Raw genomic sequence first — 20,088 nt, forward strand, 5'->3', positions numbered from 1 at the left:
TCCAGAAGATTGGCTGATTTTACTGAAAATTGTTACCTCTAAAATCAAAATTTTCTCTCCCTCTCTAGTGCATGAGTTTTACAACAATAAGCCCTACTTACACTATTCCCGTTAGACGAAGCCGTAGAATTAAGTCTTTCTGAGGTTTAACTACTGAGGAGATGGAACCTAATTTGAATAACCTTTTTAACGAGGACATGGGTAATTCCTCTAATCCTCCTAATGATGAAGAAGCTCTCCATGAGGTTTCTGTAGAACAAATTTTGAAATTGGATAACCAATTTGACGATTTTCGACAATGGATGTCTCAAGAGTACCCCGATAGTCAAGCTCTTCCTTTAATTGAGGGTCTAAAATGTATGCTTCAAAGTGATAAGAATGGAATTGATATTTTGCGTGGTATTGCACACATTGTGGATTCGAATGTGATGCCTATGAAGAGTTGTGCTGAAAATTTGGGTTATACACAACCTCCTACTCAAGTCAATCATTCTATTCCTTTGATGACTTCTATTGCTAGCATACCTACCTTTACATCAAACATAATGGCTACTTCCACACAAGACATTCCTCCTGTGATCACTAGTCATGGGGGCAATCCTTCTTCTTCAATTAACCCTCTTCCTTCATTTAATCCGACTTCTTCATTCATTCCTTCAATGAGTGTCCCTATTATATCTGCACAAATGAACATGACACAAGGGGGCAATTCATTCAATCATTCCATTCCTCCTTGTAGTGTTCCTCCTGTCCAATCATCTCCTATGACTAATTATCATAGAGTCCCACCACCTTACTCTTTACCTTCTTTCAATAATATAACACCTCCATCACAATCTAACATGTCTAATATGAACTCTTCGACTGAAGCGACCATTAACAATCTTGCACAAACTGTCTCTTCTTTACAGCAACAAATTGCCTCTATGAATCAATCTAAGTTTAGTGTGCCCACATTTGATGTTGCGAGCCCACTTTCTCTTGACATTGTTCGAGCTATTCCCCCTAAACATGTTGAAATTCCGCATTTGGAGCTTTATAATGGTAAGGGTGATCCTCTAACACATGTCAAGACCTTTCAAACAATATGTACTAATTTTGCTTATGACCAAAGGTTGCTTGCAAAATTGTTTACTAGAACATTAAGAGACAAAGCCCTACAATGGTATTGCTCGTTGCCTTCCTATTTTATTACTTCTTTCGAACAACTTGCAAATGCTTTCATTCAACAATTTCAAAAACATATAAGTCCTAAAGTTACTTTGATTGATTTAATGCATTGTAAACAAGGTGTTAAAGAAAAAGTGACTGATTTCATTGGTAGATATAAGCATTTGTATGCTCAAATTTCTTTTCCAGTGCCTGACAATGATATTCAAAGAATCTTTATTTCTAATTTACAAAAAGACATTAGAGAAAAACTCCTGTTTTCTGAGTTTACTTCTTTCCAACAGTTGTGCGCAACTCTTCACAATTATCAACTGACTGTGAGTCAAATGGAACAATCACATCCTATGACTCCGAGTGATAAGGGTGATAGTAGTCAACAACCATTTGGGAAGTTTAAACCGAACAGAGAGTCCATTAAATTCAATGAAAACATCATCAACAACAATGTGAATGCAGCATCAGGTGTGTCTCCTATTTCTAAGTTTTTCAAGAGAGAAAGAAAGTTTACTCCTTTGAATGAATCATTGCATAGTGTTATGAATAAGTTATTGGAACAAAATGTGCTTACTCTTCCTCCTATAAGGCAAATTGATCCTGCAAAGATTACTTCACCTTATTTTGATAACAAATCTTTTTGTCAATTTCATCGTCAACCTGGGCATGATACTGAAAAATGTTTTGCTTTAAAGGGGAAAATTCAAGATTTGATTGATAATAATACTATCTCTGTTTCTGGAGTGAATGATAAAGGCAATACATCTATAGCTCCTCCTAACCAAAATCTTCAGATTTTCACTGATCCATTACCTTCTCATACCTCTAATGCGATTGATATTACTGATTCCTCTGTCTCACCTGATGATCTTGTGTCCATGACTCCGAATGTGATTAACTTTGTAGAGCAACAGAAAATCCCTAAAGAACCTTCCATCACATTTGATTCCAGTGAAACTATCAGGGCACCTGATGGTCCTTTATATATAGTTGCAAAAGTCAAGAACACACCTTGCCGTGGAGTGCTTATTGATCCTTCTTGTATGGTTAATGTCATTACTGAAGAATTTCTTTTTACTTTGCAATTGAATCAAGTGATCTATGACAAAATAGATGTGGTTGTGAAACTATTTGATGCATTTTCTTCTCCTGCAATTGGTTCTATTACATTACCTATTGAGGTCCGTAACAAATCCCTTGATGTGAACTTTGCTATTATTCCATCTTCTGAACAATTTCGTGTGAAGCTTGGCTATCCTTGGCTATCTTCCATGAAAGCTATTGCTTCTCCTATTCACAAGTGTTTGAAATTTCCCCATAATGGTGAAGTTGTTACTGTCAATCATAGTCTCTTTAAACCAGCTGAAAGAACTTCTAGCGTTCCTCTTGATTACTTTTGGCCTAAACAATTCCAATCTCTTCCTCCGCGAAGTGATCATCTTTTCAAATCTTATCAAAAGTGGAAAACAGATATGATCCTATCTTTAAGTGAACCTAGAACACCCAAACTTGACATTCCTATCATTCTTGAGAAGGAAGTTCTTCCTTTGAAAGATAAAACTAATGTCTTTCCTCAAGAAGATTCCCAATTCATCCCTATGGATGTGACTATGCCTATGATTAATAAACTTCCTAAAAGTAGACCTATCCCTCCTCGTCATGATGGACTTGGTCTCCTTCCAAAACCAAATATTCCTCCGTTAAATGGAGCAGTTCCTCCTCCTTCCTCTTCTCCTATTGTTCAGCCTAAGAGACCACAACCTAAACACCCAAGTGATAAGGATGAGAACATTCCTCCTCCTCAATCTTCTCAACTTCCTACTAAGACTAGACGAAATCGTTCTGCACGTGAACGCCGACGAAAGCGTCGTCTTAGAGCTCAAACTTTGCAATCCCCAAAAACACCTTCAACAAGCATTATTCCATTTTCTCCTCAGCCGACGATTGAGCCGAAATCTCCTAAACATAAGATGCACGATGGTCTTGATCCTGTGCGAGTTAAATATCCTATTTTTATAAATCTTGATGATGATATAGATGAAAATTTTATTCATGATGAAAATGCTACTTCTCCTGTTCATTCTGATAGTGAATATGAACTTGTTGATATTGATAACCATTTATCTAACGAATTTTCTAAAGCACTTATCCTAGCTCCTAGACAAGAACACCGTGGCTTGGGATATGAACATAGCCCTTGTTTGGATCTTGTGATAGCTCCATCTGCTGTGTTGGATGTTCCTCCTCTAGCGTGTTCCCTACCTTCCCGAAATACTGATCAGCAAGATCGGGGGGTAGATGACGTGCTAGACTAGTTTCATTAGCATAGGAGATTCTCTCCTCCTCTCTTTCGTTACTTCTTCTATGTGTTATTCTCATTCTTCTATTTGTTGTCCTTAGTGTTGTCTACTTGAGGACGATGCAAAGCATTGAGATCTCTCGATCTCTCTCATGATGACTCAAAAGACACATGTGTTCCCTTCTTCTAGGTGACCTTCCTTGATTGGGGAATGAAGAACAATTATGCATACATACATATGATATACATGAATTATCATACAGTATACTGACCCTGAGGAAAGCGAAGTCACCTCGTGCTTTATGTTTTGTGTCTATTATCCTTGGGCTCATCTCACACTTGGGGGCTAAATCCTTGTGATAACGTGCTCCTTTCCCTTTTTCATTTTCTTATATGTATCACTACCCTAAAGCAATCACCCCCGGTGAGGCGTGTGCGATCGCTTTAACGTAGGGGGGCATACATCCCGTTCATATCTTTTCAAGATACTTGAAAATTTCTTGACAAATTTAGCTTTGCCTTGAAAATTTTTGATATCTTTCTTGCATGACTCATAGTGAGGGAACCTTACTACTGACAGTCATGGTTCTCCCTCGTGATCTTCCCTTTTACCTTGTCAATCAAAGTCGTAAGATCCTTAGTCCACTAGGGGCTTGGTGTATCTTGCCTCCTTGACGTGGTGAAAGTTTTTCAATGTTGTTTCCTTGTACTTTACCGGAAGTATGAGCGTACGCTTATACTCCCGCTAAAGTGGGGGCTAAATGTAGCATCCTAAAATTGCGACACTTTCAATTTTGACTGCATTTCGGTCTTCACGATGGCGACGCAACACGCAACCTGAATGGAGACCCCGAAACCTGATTATGACACTGAAAACTGCATTTTCTTGCACCCTGGCCTGAACCTCCTTTGCACCCTGCTGTCCCGAGAGGTGGGACCAGAGCGCCCAGTGCCCTGGTCCTTCAGGACCAGGGCACCTAGCGCCCTGGTCCCCCAGGACCATGGCGCCCAGCGCCCTGGTCCCCCAGGACCATGGCGCCCAGCGCCCTGGTCCCCCAGGACCATGGCGCCCAGCGCCCTGGTCCCTGGGTCCTATTTTGGGCCTGGTCTCTTTTGGACTTCGGGTCTTTATGTTTGCAAATTGGAAAATTATCTTTCCTGGTCGGCCTAAGGTCAGAAAAATCAGTCTATCAGCCCTAAATGACAAGTATATAAACTACATTTTCCTCTCTCATTTGGGAGAGATAGATACATGACGAAAAAAGCGTGGAAACTATACTCAAGCATTCAAGCATTCAAGCATTCCTTCAAGCAATTGATCATTTCAAGTCTCCATTCAAGGCTAAGTGTTGCATTCAAGACAAGGATTCAACCATTGAAGAGGAGATCACTTACTACATACTACTACAACATACAACATACAACATCTATACCTTCGCACATAAGGATACAAACATCCTTACAACAAGGTATTAGTACTTGTTTTACATTACAGACATTTACATTTACAGCATTGCTCATTTCTTGGTTAATTCCAAAATCGGGGTTTGACCTAAAGGCAAACCCATAATCCCTAACCCCCCAATCGTCTTCGCTTTTCTGTGTGTAGGTTGCAGGTATGCGGCTGAAATTGAAGATCTGGAATCCTTGTGCAGAGACGAACAGATCCCCCTTCGTTTCGCGGATTTTTCGGAGGACCGTGGCGCTCGGGCGCCATCGTCCTGGCAACTTTCGCTCAAATTTGCAGGACAGCGCCGTATCGACATTTTACTACTAATTCCAGGTCCGCAGCTTCATACTGTATTCCTATCTCGGTTTATAAGCGAATCTTTCTCACTTTCTATGCATTCCTAGCTTAATTCTTCTATGCACATTCTTTACAAAAGAGGGTAGCCTTGCTGTCATAACCCTTGAAACTCATTTAGCATCCAATCTTGCATTGCATGGGATTGGATCTTGTGGGTTTCAACCCCTCTTTTGAATGTAAAGTCTCTCCCCTAAGTGAAAACCATCAACCCTAGAGTGAATCTCCCTTCTCTCTCCTTGGAGTTGGAAGAGGGGAGAGCAACTAGGGTTCGATCGCGATTTTCCGCTTTACATTTTGGTGAACCCGACGTGAACATCCTTTCTGATTATTCATGGTTAGATCTGAAAATTGGATTCCTTGATTACATTTCCATGTTTGATCTTTTGCAAATTTTAGAGGTTGATTGCATAAAAACCCTAAATTTTCTTTTTAGTAATTGAACTTGTGAAATGTCTAAATGTTAATGCTTGTTTCAGATCTGCCCTTCTATTACAAATTATCAATTCATATCTATGCTTTAATTTTGAAAATTAAGTGGTTAAGTGTCAAAACCCTAATTTTTGAAACCCTCTTGATTCAACCTTTGTCCGACAATTTCACTGATCAAAACATCTCCAAATCAGCTGTAACTTTGGATTCCGCAATAAAATCACAATATCTTTCATCCCTGAAAATTTGGAAAAAAGTTGCGAGGACCGTGTGCACTTCGAGCGCCATCGTCCCTGACATTTTTTCCGAAATTTCGGGAGCTAGATCTCACTGTATTTTTCTGCTAAAATCCAGAATTTTGGCTGATTTTATCAATTATAACACTTTCAAAATTAAAGTCAAAGTTGGTCTAGGGATTGCTTGGATTAACGCTTCTAATCATTCAAAAATCATTGAAATTGAAATTTTGTGTCAAAATTGTGTTCTTACTGTCCTAAATCTGAAAATCGTGTTTGCATTCATTAAAAATTTCAGTGCTTTATTCAAATTCTTACAATTTGTGACTTTTGAAATTAAGTGCTTAATTACAACAACTTTAATTTCCGCTTTCAAAATTGAATTTTGCGTGAAATTGAGTCAATTTTTAAATTTCAAAATTTGCATTGCTCTTGACATTCCCTCTAAAATCATAAAATTCAAAATTTCAGTTTCCCTCTCTTTTTCAAAATTCAAATTTTTGCATTTTTCGACAATCTGGGTAGGGTTCAATTTTGAGATTGCAACTTTAATTTGGCCTATCTATAGATCGTAAAACCACTCAATTTTTTCAGATTAGCTCTAAAATCATCATAACTTTCATCCCTGCAAATTTCGAAAAAAGTTGCCGAGACCGTGTGCACTCCGAAGCGCCACGGTCCCTGACATTTTTTCTAAAATTTCGGGAGATTGTCCTGATTGTATTTAACAGCTTAAATCCAGAAGATTGGCTGATTTTACTGAAAATTGTTACCTCTAAAATCAAAATTTTCTCTCCCTCTCTAGTGCATGAGTTTTACAACAATAAGCCCTACTTACACTATTCCCGTTAGACGAAGCCGTAGAATTAAGTCTTTCTGAGGTTTAACTACTGAGGAGATGGAACCTAATTTGAATAACCTTTTTAACGAGGACATGGGTAATTCCTCTAATCCTCCTAATGATGAAGAAGCTCTCCATGAGGTTTCTGTAGAACAAATTTTGAAATTGGATAACCAATTTGACGATTTTCGACAATGGATGTCTCAAGAGTACCCCGATAGTCAAGCTCTTCCTTTAATTGAGGGTCTAAAATGTATGCTTCAAAGTGATAAGAATGGAATTGATATTTTGCGTGGTATTGCACACATTGTGGATTCGAATGTGATGCCTATGAAGAGTTGTGCTGAAAATTTGGGTTATACACAACCTCCTACTCAAGTCAATCATTCTATTCCTTTGATGACTTCTATTGCTAGCATACCTACCTTTACATCAAACATAATGGCTACTTCCACACAAGACATTCCTCCTGTGATCACCAGTCATGGGGGCAATCCTTCTTCTTCAATTAACCCTCTTCCTTCATTTAATCCGACTTCTTCATTCATTCCTTCAATGAGTGTCCCTATTATATCTCCACAAATGAACATGACGCAAGGGGGCAATTCATTCAATCATTCCATTCCTCCTTGTAGTGTTCCTCCTGTCCAATCATCTCCTATGACTAATTATCATAGAGTCCCACCACCTTACTCTTTACCTTCTTTCAATAATATAACACCTCCATCACAATCTAACATGTCTAATATGAACTCTTCGACTGAAGCGACCATTAACAATCTTGCACAAACTGTCTCTTCTTTACAGCAACAAATTGCCTCTATGAATCAATCTAAGTTTAGTGTGCCCACATTTGATGTTGCGAGCCCACTTTCTCTTGACATTGTTCGAGCTATTCCCCCTAAACATGTTGAAATTCCGCATTTGGAGCTTTATAATGGTAAGGGTGATCCTCTAACACATGTCAAGACCTTTCAAACAATATGTACTAATTTTGCTTATGACCAAAGGTTGCTTGCAAAATTGTTTACTAGAACATTAAGAGACAAAGCCCTACAATGGTATTGCTCGTTGCCTTCCTATTCTATTACTTCTTTCGAACAACTTGCAAATGCTTTCATTCAACAATTTCAAAACAATATAAGTCCTAAAGTTACTTTGATTGATTTAATGCATTGTAAACAAGGTGTTAAAGAAAAAGTGACTGATTTCATTGGTAGATATAAGCATTTGTATGCTCAAATTTCTTTTCCAGTGCCTGACAATGATATTCAAAGAATCTTTATTTCTAATTTACAAAAAGACATTAGAGAAAAACTCCTGTTTTCTGAGTTTACTTCTTTCCAACAGTTGTGCGCAACTCTTCACAATTATCAACTGACTATGAGTCAAATGGAACAATCACATCCTATGACTCCGAGTGATAAGGGTGATAGTAGTCAACAACCATTTGGGAAGTTTAAACCGAACAGAGAGTCCATTAAATTCAATGAAAACATCATCAACAACAATGTGAATGCAGCATCAGGTGTGTCTCCTATTTCTAAGTTTTTCAAGAGAGAAAGAAAGTTTACTCCTTTGAATGAATCATTGCATAGTGTTATGAATAAGTTATTGGAACAAAATGTGCTTACTCTTCCTCCTATAAGGCAAATTGATCCTGCAAAGATTACTTCACCTTATTTTGATAACAAATCTTTTTGTCAATTTCATCGTCAACCTGGGCATGATACTGAAAAATGTTTTGCTTTAAAGGGGAAAATTCAAGATTTGATTGATAATAATACTATCTCTGTTTCTGGAGTGAATGATAAAGGCAATACATCTATAGCTCCTCCTAACCAAAATCTTCAGATTTTCACTGATCCATTACCTTCTCATACCTCTAATGCGATTGATATTACTGATTCCTCTGTCTCACCTGATGATCTTGTGTCCATGACTCCGAATGTGATTAACTTTGTAGAGCAACAGAAAATCCCTAAAGAACCTTCCATCACATTTGATTCCAGTGAAACTATCAGGGCACCTGATGGTCCTTTATATATAGTTGCAAAAGTCAAGAACACACCTTGCCGTGGAGTGCTTATTGATCCTTCTTGTATGGTTAATGTCATTACTGAAGAATTTCTTTTTACTTTGCAATTGAATCAAGTGATCTATGACAAAATAGATGTGGTTGTGAAACTATTTGATGCATTTTCTTCTCCTGCAATTGGTTCTATTACATTACCTATTGAGGTCCGTAACAAATCCCTTGATGTGAACTTTGCTATTATTCCATCTTCCAAACAATTTCGTGTGAAGCTTGGCTATCCTTGGCTATCTTCCATGAAAGCTATTGCTTCTCCTATTCACAAGTGTTTGAAATTTCCCCATACTGGTGAAGTTGTTACTGTCAATCATAGTCTCTTTAAACCAGCTGAAAGAACTTCTAGCGTTCCTCTTGATTACTTTTGGCCTAAACAATTCCAATCTCTTCCTCCGCGAAGTGATCATCTTTTCAAATCTTATCAAAAGTGGAAAACAGATATGATCCTATCTTTAAGTTAACCTAGAACACCCAAACTTGACATTCCTATCATTCTTGAGAAGGAAGTTCTTCCTTTGAAAGATAAAACTAATGTCTTTCCTCAAGAAGATTCCCAATTCATCCCTATGGATGTGACTATGCCTATGATTAATAAACTTCCTAAAAGTAGACCTATCCCTCCTCGTCATGATGGACTTGGTCTCCTTCCAAAACCAAATATTCCTCCGTTATATGGAGCAGTTCCTCCTCCTTCCTCTTCTCCTATTGTTCAGCCTAAGAGACCACAACCTAAACACCCAAGTGATAAGGATGAGAACATTCCTCCTCCTCAATCTTCTCAACTTCCTACTAAGACTAGACGAAATCGTTCTGCACGTGAACGCCGACGAAAGCGTCGTCTTAGAGCTCAAACTTTGCAATCCCCAAAAACACCTTCAACAAGCATTATTCCATTTTCTCCTCAGCCGACGATTGAGCCGAAATCTCCTAAACATAAGATGCATGATGGTCTTGATCCTGTGCGAGTTAAAGATCCTATTTTTATAAATCTTGATGATGATATAGATGAAAATGTTATTCATGATGAAAATGCTACTTCTCCTGTTCATTCTGATAGTGAATATGAACTTGTTGATATTGATAACCATTTATCTAACGAATTTTCTAAAGCACTTATCCTAGCTCCTAGACAAGAACACCGTGGCTTGGGATATGAACATAGCCCTTGTTTGGATCTTGTGATAGCTCCATCTGCTGTGTTGGATGTTCCTCCTCTAGCGTGTTCCCTACCTTCCCGAAATACTGATCAGCAAGATCGGGGGGTAGATGACGTGCTAGACTAGTTTCATTAGCATAGGAGATTCTCTCCTCCTCTCTTTCGTTACTTCTTCTATGTGTTATTCTCATTCTTCTATTTGTTGTCCTTAGTGTTGTCTACTTGAGGACGATGCAAAGCATTGAGATCTCTCGATCTCTCTCATGATGACTCAAAAGACACATGTGTTCCCTTCTTCTAGGTGACCTTCCTTGATTGGGGAATGAAGAACAATTATGCATACATACATATGATATGCATGAATTATCATACAGTATACTGACCCTGAGGAAAGCGAAGTCACCTCGTGCTTTATGTTTTGTGTCTATTATCCTTGGGCTCATCTCACACTTGGGGGCTAAATCCTTGTGATAACGTGCTCCTTTCCCTTTTTCATTTTCTTATATGTATCACTACCTTAAAGCAATCACCCCCGGTGAGGCGTGTGCGATCGCTTTAACGTAGGGGGGCATACATCCCGTTCATATCTTTTCAAGATACTTGAAAATTTCTTGACAAATTTAGCTTTGCCTTGAAAATTTTTGATATCTTTCTTGCATGACTCATAGTGAGGGAACCTTACTACTGACAGTCATGGTTCTCCCTCGTGATCTTCCCTTTTACCTTGTCAATCAAAGTCGTAAGATCCTTAGTCCACTGGGGGCTTGGTGTATCTTGCCTCCTTGACGTGGTGAAAGTTTTTCAATGTTGTTTCCTTGTACTTTACCGGAAGTATGAGCGTACGCTTATACTCCCGCTAAAGTGGGGGCTAAATGTAGCATCCTAAAATTGTGACACTTTCAATTTTGACTGCATTTCGGTCTTCATGATGGCGACGCAACACGCAACCTGAATGGAGACCCCGAAACCTGATTATGACACTGAAAACTGCATTTTCTTGCACCCTGGCCTGAACCTCCTTTGCACCCTGCTGTCCCGGGAGGTGGGACCAGAGCGCCCAGTGCCCTGGTCCTTCAGGACCAGGGCACCTAGCGCCCTGGTCCCCCAGGACCATGGCGCCCAGCGCCCTGGTCCCTGGGTCCTATTTTGGGCCTGGTCTCTTTTGGACTTCGGGTCTTTATGTTTGCAAATTGGAAAATTATCTTTCCTGGTCGGCCTAAGGTCGGAAAAATCAGTCTATTAGCCCTAAATGACAAGTATATAAACTACATTTTCCTCTCTCATTTGGGAGAGATAGATACATGACAGAAAAAGCGTGGAAACTATACTCAAGCATTCAAGCATTCAAGCATTCCTTCAAGCAATTGATCATTTCAAGTCTCCATTCAAGGCTAAGTGTTGCATTCAAGACAAGGATTCAACCATTGAAGAGGAGATCACTTACTACATACTACTACAACATACAACATACAACATCTATACCTTCGCACATAAGGATACAAACATCCTTACAACAAGGTATTAGTACTTGTTTTACATTACAGACATTTACATTTATAGCATTGCTCATTTCTTGGTTAATTCCAAAATCGGGGTTTGACCTAAAGGCAAACCCATAATCGCTAACCCCCCAATCGTCTTCGCTTTTCTGTGTGTAGGTTGCAGGTACGCGGCTGAAATTGAAGATCTGGAATCCTTGTGCAGAGACGAACAGATCCCCCTTCGTTTCGCGGATTTTTCGGAGGACCGTGGCGCTCGGGCGCCATCCTCCCAGCAACTTTCGCTCAAATTTGCAGGACAGCGCCGTATCGACATTTTACTACTAATTCCAGGTCCGCAGCTTCATACTGTATTCCTATCTCAGTTTATAAGCGAATCTTTCTCACTTTCTATGCATTCCTAGCTTAATTCTTCTATGCACATTCTTTACAAAAGAGGGTAGCCTTGCTGTCATAACCCTTGAAACTCATTTAGCATCCAATCTTACATTGCATGGGATTGGATCTTGTGGGTTTCAACCCCTCTTTTGAATGTAAAGTATCTCCCCTAAGTGAAAACCATCAACCCTAGAGTGAATCTCCCTTCTCTCTCCTTGGAGTTGGAAGAGGGGAGAGCAACTAGGGTTCGATCGCGATTTTTCGCTTTAGAGTTGGTTATTGTGAAAAACTGACCAATGGTCTTTGATTGTGTCATGCCCATACTTAGATCTCCATCTTCTCAAAAATCCTCATCCTCTTGGTCAGAGTCAGAGTCAGAGTCAATAGAGTGGATGATTATTTGTGAGGTAATCGGGGCATTAACTTCAGCTGGGTGTGATACTTCTTCTGCTTGTACTTCCTCTTGCTGAGGAATTTTTCCTTCTTCAACCTCCTTTCCTTTTCCAACTTCAATAGAAGGCGGTTGTTTTGGCTCTTTCGCCATTGCTTCCTATGACGCAGATGATGATTCACCCTTCTTCGACCCTTTAACTGTAAATTTGATTTTGGGTCCTTTACCCTTCGATTGTACCATAGTTGTTCTTGTTTTAACTGTAGTTGTCTTGCCTAACGGGCCATCACTATTGTCATCATCTACTGAACTAGCAGGAAGTTGTTACATCCTGAGATTTTTCTTTACCAGCCATGCATTGGTGTTTGCTAAGATAGGAGAGATCCTTTGAGTAATAGATTTTCTTTCTTTCTTTGACCATTGCACAAGTGGAAGTGGGGAGTCAGCAATCTTCTTCTCATAATAAACAGGATCCACTATGTCATTTGTGTCTTCCATGGTCATTGGGATCTTAGCTAAATCCAAATTTTCAATTTGTTCCAAAGTAAGATGGCTGAAATCCATCCTTCTTATATCCTCCTCATTCTGACAATCTGCCCAAACATCCTCAAACCTATAGACATGAGTATAACTCCTCCTAAGTTTTCTCTTTATGCCACAAAAGTCAAAATTGTTTCGTGCCTTGAATCTTCACACGGTATTCCATTGCATTTATTCTTCCATGTTCTTGGCTTTAGGGTTGGTTAGTAATGAGTACCTACCGATTGATTCTGGAAATTTTAGCCCAGTCTTTTGTGCTTGTGATTGTTTGTCATGCACACTAATCAGTTGCCTGTACAACTCCATAAGAATGATCTTGTCTGAAGGGAACCTTGGTAGAATAAAGGGCTCTCCCAAAAAACATCTGATTTGGATGTAGGTGAATGTAGGAAATTGAAGAAAAACACAACCATAATGTGATACCCTATTGTAGGTGGCCTCTGACAATCTTTTCTTTTGAAGGCCCTTATCAAACATACATTTCCACATAGCAAAGAAAGCATCGTTAACTCTTCTATAGTGGTTACCTTGATTCTTGGTGGTAAGTTGATCATAATACTCCCAGACGGGCACCACTCTCCGGTCACCCTTGGTAGACAAGCCTGGATATTGCCTCATTGAAGCAACTGCGTAAACCAGGTACGAGGTCATGTAAAACTTCAATTTCACCTTGACCTCCTTCAATTGAGCACAAAGTGCATCACTGATCTGCTCTCCCCAATCAATTCTTGCAGCCCCCTTTTTGATTATATTTATGTAATAAGACATCCATTTTTGAAAATAATGAGAGTCTTTTAACCCCCTCACTTTGGATAACATGGTGACCATGTCGTTATATTCCTCATTAAAATCACTCCTGTGGAAGGACTTAGGCCATCGTGAGGTGAGGGAACTCCTTGCAGCAGAGAGATAAATAGTATTGATCACCTTTTTGCATTTGTCCTCATATTTCTCGTAGTACTCTTGAGAACTCTCTTAAGAAATATCAGCCACTTCCTCAACTGGTGAACCTTTGAAAACATTGTTAAAGAACACACTATCCAGGGTCATGATGACATTCTGATCAACATCTTTTGCTTGCCTTGTATTTGGATCAAAGTGATCCTCTATTTCTAGTACAAATTTAGGATCATGAGCTGCAACTAGGAAAGATGCATACTTATGCACCTAAGATTTGATCAAACTGGTTAGACGAGCAGGAGCCTTCTGAAACCGATCAACAAATTCTTGCATATCAACATGCCCAATTTCAGTGTCCCTGATTTCCTTGATATTTGAGTCTATCGAACTCTCTGGGTACAAATTCAAGTACTTGTCATACTTGTACTTCATCTTTCTTGATGATGCTTTACTTGGAGAAGATTCCAACTGACCTGAGGAAGACTCGGGCTTGTTGTGAGGGAGATTTGACATTCGTGATGACTATATTCAACACTGATGATTAGCTATTCATCATTATCAAAATTGATTTTTCTCAAACGGATCAAAAAATGGGACTCAAAACAGGCTTCAGAGTAAAACTGCCAAAAATAGCAGGTCGGGGAAAAAAGTCCGACATACTCTTTTGAAAACAAAAATTGCACATCGAACTTTAAAGTCTGAAGTGCAATTAAAAATACCTTGATCAGTACATTGGACTTTAAAGTCCGATGTGCAAATCTGAGATGGGTCATCAACACATCAAACTTTAAAGTTCGATGTGCCAATCTAGGGAAAATCAATAACACATCGGACTTTAAAGTTTGATGTGTAGGGGGAAAACTCAAGCACATCAGACTTTAAAGTCCGATGTGCTATCTGGGATAGAATAAGGGAACACCAAAGTTTAAAGTCTGAAGTGCCTACAAAGGGGAAAACAATTGGTTGACTTGTCAGGTTTTAAAGCCCAACATGTCAACCTTCTCCTCTCTGCATATCGGACTTTAAAGTCTGATATGAAAAGGTTAAGATCCCGCATATCGGACTTTAAAATCCGATATGTGGAGATCCTTTCATCCAGCTGCACATCAGATTTTAAAGTCTACTATGCGGCTGGAGAAGGGGGACTTCGGAGGCTAATTGGGTTTTGAAGTCCGATTGTCCTCTGAAATAAGGGAGACAATCGGACTTCAAAATCCGATTGCTCTTCAAAACATAGAACAAAAACCATGCAAGAAAACAAGGAGGAGAAAAACACAAAACAAAAAGGAAAACCCGAAAAGAAAAATAAAATGCAAACCCTACCTCTTCCGCTTCACTTGATCAAAAAATCTGATAATGGGGTGACCTGATCTGAGCTACAATGAGGAAAATCCAAATCATGCCGAGCAAAAGCGAAGGAGAGTGCACGGAGGAAAGAAAACAAACCAGAATGAAGAATAAAAATGCAAAAAATTAACTAAATAAACCACGGGTTTAACCATAAATGCAACATTAATTACAACTTGCAATGCATGTCAGACTTTAAAGTCCGACATGCAGGCTAGAAAACCTTAAATGTCGGACTTTAAAGTCCGAACTGCTAGTAAAGACCAAGCAAACGCACATTGGACTTTAAAATCCGATGTGTAGACAACAAAACAAAGAAAAGACCTTGTAGTTCGTACTTTAAAGTCCGAACTGCAAGTAAAACTGCAAACTAAAGAAAAACAAGGAAAACACTAAAAATGAAAAGAAAAGAGCTAAATGAGCTACCTGACAAAGTTGATTAAGCTCTCCTGAAGACCATAAGGTACGAAATAGACCAGTTTCATAGGGTTGCCTCACAATTTTGGCCATGCTAAAATTGAGGACAACAGTTGGCTCTAACTAGGGAACAAGCTGCACCACTTGAAGCTTGTAGAACCTAGAACTCCGAGTGCCTGTATCCATTGGGTTATAGAGTCAAGCGACGAAAAGATTGAAAATAAAAGACTATACATATTTACAAAAAGTACAACTTCCTTTACATCGCTCTCTGTTGAGCAAAGAGCTTCAAATGTTCTCCTCTATGAGGCAGTGAGAACGGGGGTACCATCTGCATATGCAAGTAAGTAGCTATGCTCACCACATACTTCATGAATAGTGAAGGGACCTCTCCATAAAGAGTCAAACTTTCCATGCAAACCCTTTGGTTCTCTCCTCTTGTCCCATAACAAAACTTGATCACCAATTGAGAACTCACGAGAAGTTTTTTTTCTTATTAAACAATGCTTTCACTTGGTTTTGGTGCACAACAATCCTGTCTACCACTTCAGCTCTTATTTCTTCCAAATGAGAAAGAAACATAATCCGCTTATCCAGTGAATCTTGATATGTCTCATCTTCAATGGCCTTGGTGAGCTTTAGTGTTGGAAGTTCCACAATGATCGAAATCTCAGAATTCAACCCATACAAAAGTTGAAAAGGTGACATACCAATTGCTCTTTTTGGAGTTATACAATTTGCCCATAGCACATCATAAAGAGCTATATGCCAAGTCCATTGTTTCTCATCAACAAGCTTCCTCATAATAGTAACAAGATTCTTGTTGCTTGACTTGGCCTGACCATTTCCTTGCAGATAATAGTCAAATGAGTGTGAAAGAGTAATACCATGATCAAAGCAAAAGTCAATTATCTCATAAGATGAAAAACATGAAGCATTATTGGCTACTATCTTATGAGGAACACCAAACCTTGAGGTGATGTTCTCCTTCAAAAATTCACAAACCACCACCGAAGTAGATTAGTTAGTTGGGATTGCCTCCACCCACTTAGTGAAGTAATCTGTCGCTATGAGGATGTACATGTGACCTGCACTTGATGTTGGATTGATAGGTCCAATGAAGTCCAACCCCCACTGTTGGAAAGGCTCTTCAATTATTACTGGCTTTAGAGGGAGCGCTGCTAATTTAGGCTTACCAACAAATTGCTGACATTACTCACACTTGCGAACCCAACTGTATGTATCTTTAAACAATGTTGGCCAGTAATATCTAGCACACAAGATTTTGTGTGTAGTAATAGGGGCAGAAAAATGTCCTCCACAAGCAAGATCATGAAAAGCTTGAAGTAATCTTACTTCTTGTTGTTTGTCCACGCAGCATAGGAAATTGTCATCCAGACCCTTCTTGTACAAACCATTGTCCCATAGGACAAAATTCACTGCTTTAAGCTTTAAGGTTCACCTTTCTTTCCTTGACAGGTGTGCAGGGAAATCTCCATACGTTAAGAGATATGCCAGGTCGGAATACCACTCATCAGTAGTGCTAACAAATACAACATGAGGAAGATCTTGATTAATACCTTCATTTTCAAACACCACTTCATCTATTGATTTGTTGTCAGCTATCAACTGACATAGACCTTTTCCATGAACCAACTTAGTGGGCTTAATTTCCATATCATATTCTTGAATCTTGGCAACCTAGTTGCCCCTTTTAGTTCCAAACTCTTGTTGCGTCAGAATTGACTTTACAACAACATCAGGAACAAGAGCAACAACATGCAAATTCAGAATATAAAACCTAAAATATTTCACCACTTTCACCATGGCAAAAGCATGCTTCTCCATTTCTGAGTATTTCAACTCATGAGCCTTCAGCGGATAACTCGTGAATGCAATAGGTGATTCCACACCTTCATTATTTCTCTGTATTAGTATAGCCGAACAAGTATGATCTAATGCATAGCTATACATAATGAACTCTTTGGTATAATCTGGGCATACTAAGACTGGAGCATTTGCCATGGCTTCCTTGATCTGATGGAAATATTTCTTTCCTTTGAGGGTCCATTTGAAGAGAGAATTACCTTTCATCATATTAACTATATGATGAGCCTGTTCAACAAAGTTTGGAATGAATCTTCGTAGGAAATTTACTTTACCAACGAAAGAATGAACATCAGTCTTACTTGTTGGCAAGGAAAGGTCACGAATAGATTTTACCCTTTCTGCATCAATTTTTATACCTTCCTTTGAAACAATATGCCCAAGAAGCTTGCCTTCAGTGACACCAAAAACAGATTTCTTGGGATTGAGGGAAATTCCATGTCGACAACATTTCTCTAAGACTTGTTGCAGATGAGAAAAATGATCTTGATGTTCCTTAGAATAAACTATCAAATCATCCAAATAGAGCACAATGAACTTACCAAGAAAACTTTGGAAGGCCAAGTCCATTGCATGTTGGAAAGTTGCTCCCACATTTATTAATCCAAGAGGCATCCTGCGATATGCAAAGGTACCCCAAGGTGTAGTAAATGTGGTCTTATGTTGATCTTGCTCCAGAACTTCTACCTGATTATAACCCGAAAATCCATCCAACATGGACATCATCTTTGCTCCAGTAACATCTTATAGGACATGATCCATGACAGGTAAAGGATAATTATCCTTCAAGGATGCCTGATTCAAGTTTTGGAAATTTACACATATCGAAATTTCACCATTCTTCTTACATACAGGTACAATATTGGCTATCCAAGAAGAATGGTGGATGGGGAAGATTATCCTTGCTTTCAACATCTTTTGTACTTCAACAAAGATAGTATCAGAGATCTTTGGGTTGTATTTCCTTTGCTTCAGACGGAAAGGCGTAATACCTGGTTTCAATGGGATGTCATGGCAGAGCTCTTTAGGACAAAAAGACTTTAGATCTTCATAGGAGTATGCCAAGACATCAACATACTGCTACAATAATGCAACAAATTTTTGCCTTTCTCCTTGTGAACAACACTTTCCAATGTTGATCATTTTTGGATTGTCTTCAGTCCCAATGTTTACTTGTTCATATTCCATTGACCTTGTAGCTGATCTTTGTTGCTTCTTAACATAGCGATCATGCTTGTCAAAAATCTTTTCTAGTGAAACTAGACCCTTGGGGATCTTGTTTCCTTTTAATTGCAGAAATTTTTCTCCCGTTTCTACATCAATACTTTCAATTGCATCCTTTGAAGGGTAGTTACTACCTTCAAAGTACAGATCATCAAAATTATCAGCGGTCTACAAAAAATTTATTACATGATGATCATCATTAAATACTTGCTAATGATTAGAGTTTTTAGGAACACTTGGCCGGAAAACTAACTCAACAACATAAGTTGATCTTGAAAAATCTTTGTGAGGAACCAAAGAAGTTGTTGATATTGCTAATGAGTCAGCCCTGTTGTTGAATTCATGGGAAACCATAAATATATCAAAAGTGTCAAAAGCCTCTATTAGATCCCATACAAGGTTGTGATAGTGTCGCAGCCTTTCGCTCCTTATTTGATATATGTTCCTGACTTGACAAACTATTAACTCGACATCTCCTTGAGCATGCAAGTTACTGATTCCCTTCTTCTGAGTGACATTCATTCCCAGAAGGAGTGATTTGTACTTGGCCGTGTTATTTGTTTTATCAAACTGCAATTTGAAAGAGAAAGGGAAAAGATTACCCTCAGGGGAAACCATAACAATACCGGCTCCTAATCTGATAGAAGAATAGCTACCATCAAACTCCAGTGTCCAAATATCATCTGGACTACCAATGCTGATGGTATCAAAATTGAGAATTTCTTGTTGTGAAGTTGAAGATCTTTCTGATTCCATAACACTACTTTCACAACTACTTTCACAATCAATTGGAACATTATTGAGTGGAATGGTACCTTCACTCTCAGGAGTCACCTTTAAACCATCATCCATGTGCATGAAATAATTACCCATACCCGATGATTCAAAAAGAATCCGGGCCCGCTGATCATCAGACTTGACAATGGTATATTTTGATTCTTTCTCTGGAAGTAACCTTTAGCCAACTCCTTTAACAGGAATACAAGCCTCAGTCATATCCATGTTTAACTCACCTCCAACATCTCTACAGAAATTTCTTCCCAACAATAGACCATAGGAGGCCATTACGTCAGCTACCAGTACTGTCATCTTATTTTTCTTTTCTGGGAATGAAGCAAAAGCAAATTGTGCGTCCTTGATTTGACCAATCAAGGGAACTTGCTTGTTATCCATAGAGAAACACCTTCCAAATGTTTTGGTCAAAGTTAAGCCAAGGGCATCGGCAACTTTTGAAGGCATAACATTATCAGATGCCCCAGAATCAATTACATAATTACTAAGCTTATAACCATTTATCAACAAAGAGATGTAGAATGGTTCTATCTTCTCTATAGGAGAAGGGGAAGTTACTAATTTGTTTTGAATTGAATTTGACTTAGGAAGATTACTAGGGGTAGTATCTTTTTCTTTAACAAACTTGACCAAACGGTCAAATTGATCTGGATTAGATCTCAAAAATTCAACTTCAGACATTTGTATTT

This window comes from Cryptomeria japonica, chromosome 4, assembly GCF_030272615.1.
Source record: "Cryptomeria japonica chromosome 4, Sugi_1.0, whole genome shotgun sequence".
Lineage (NCBI taxonomy): Eukaryota > Viridiplantae > Streptophyta > Pinopsida > Cupressales > Cupressaceae > Cryptomeria > Cryptomeria japonica.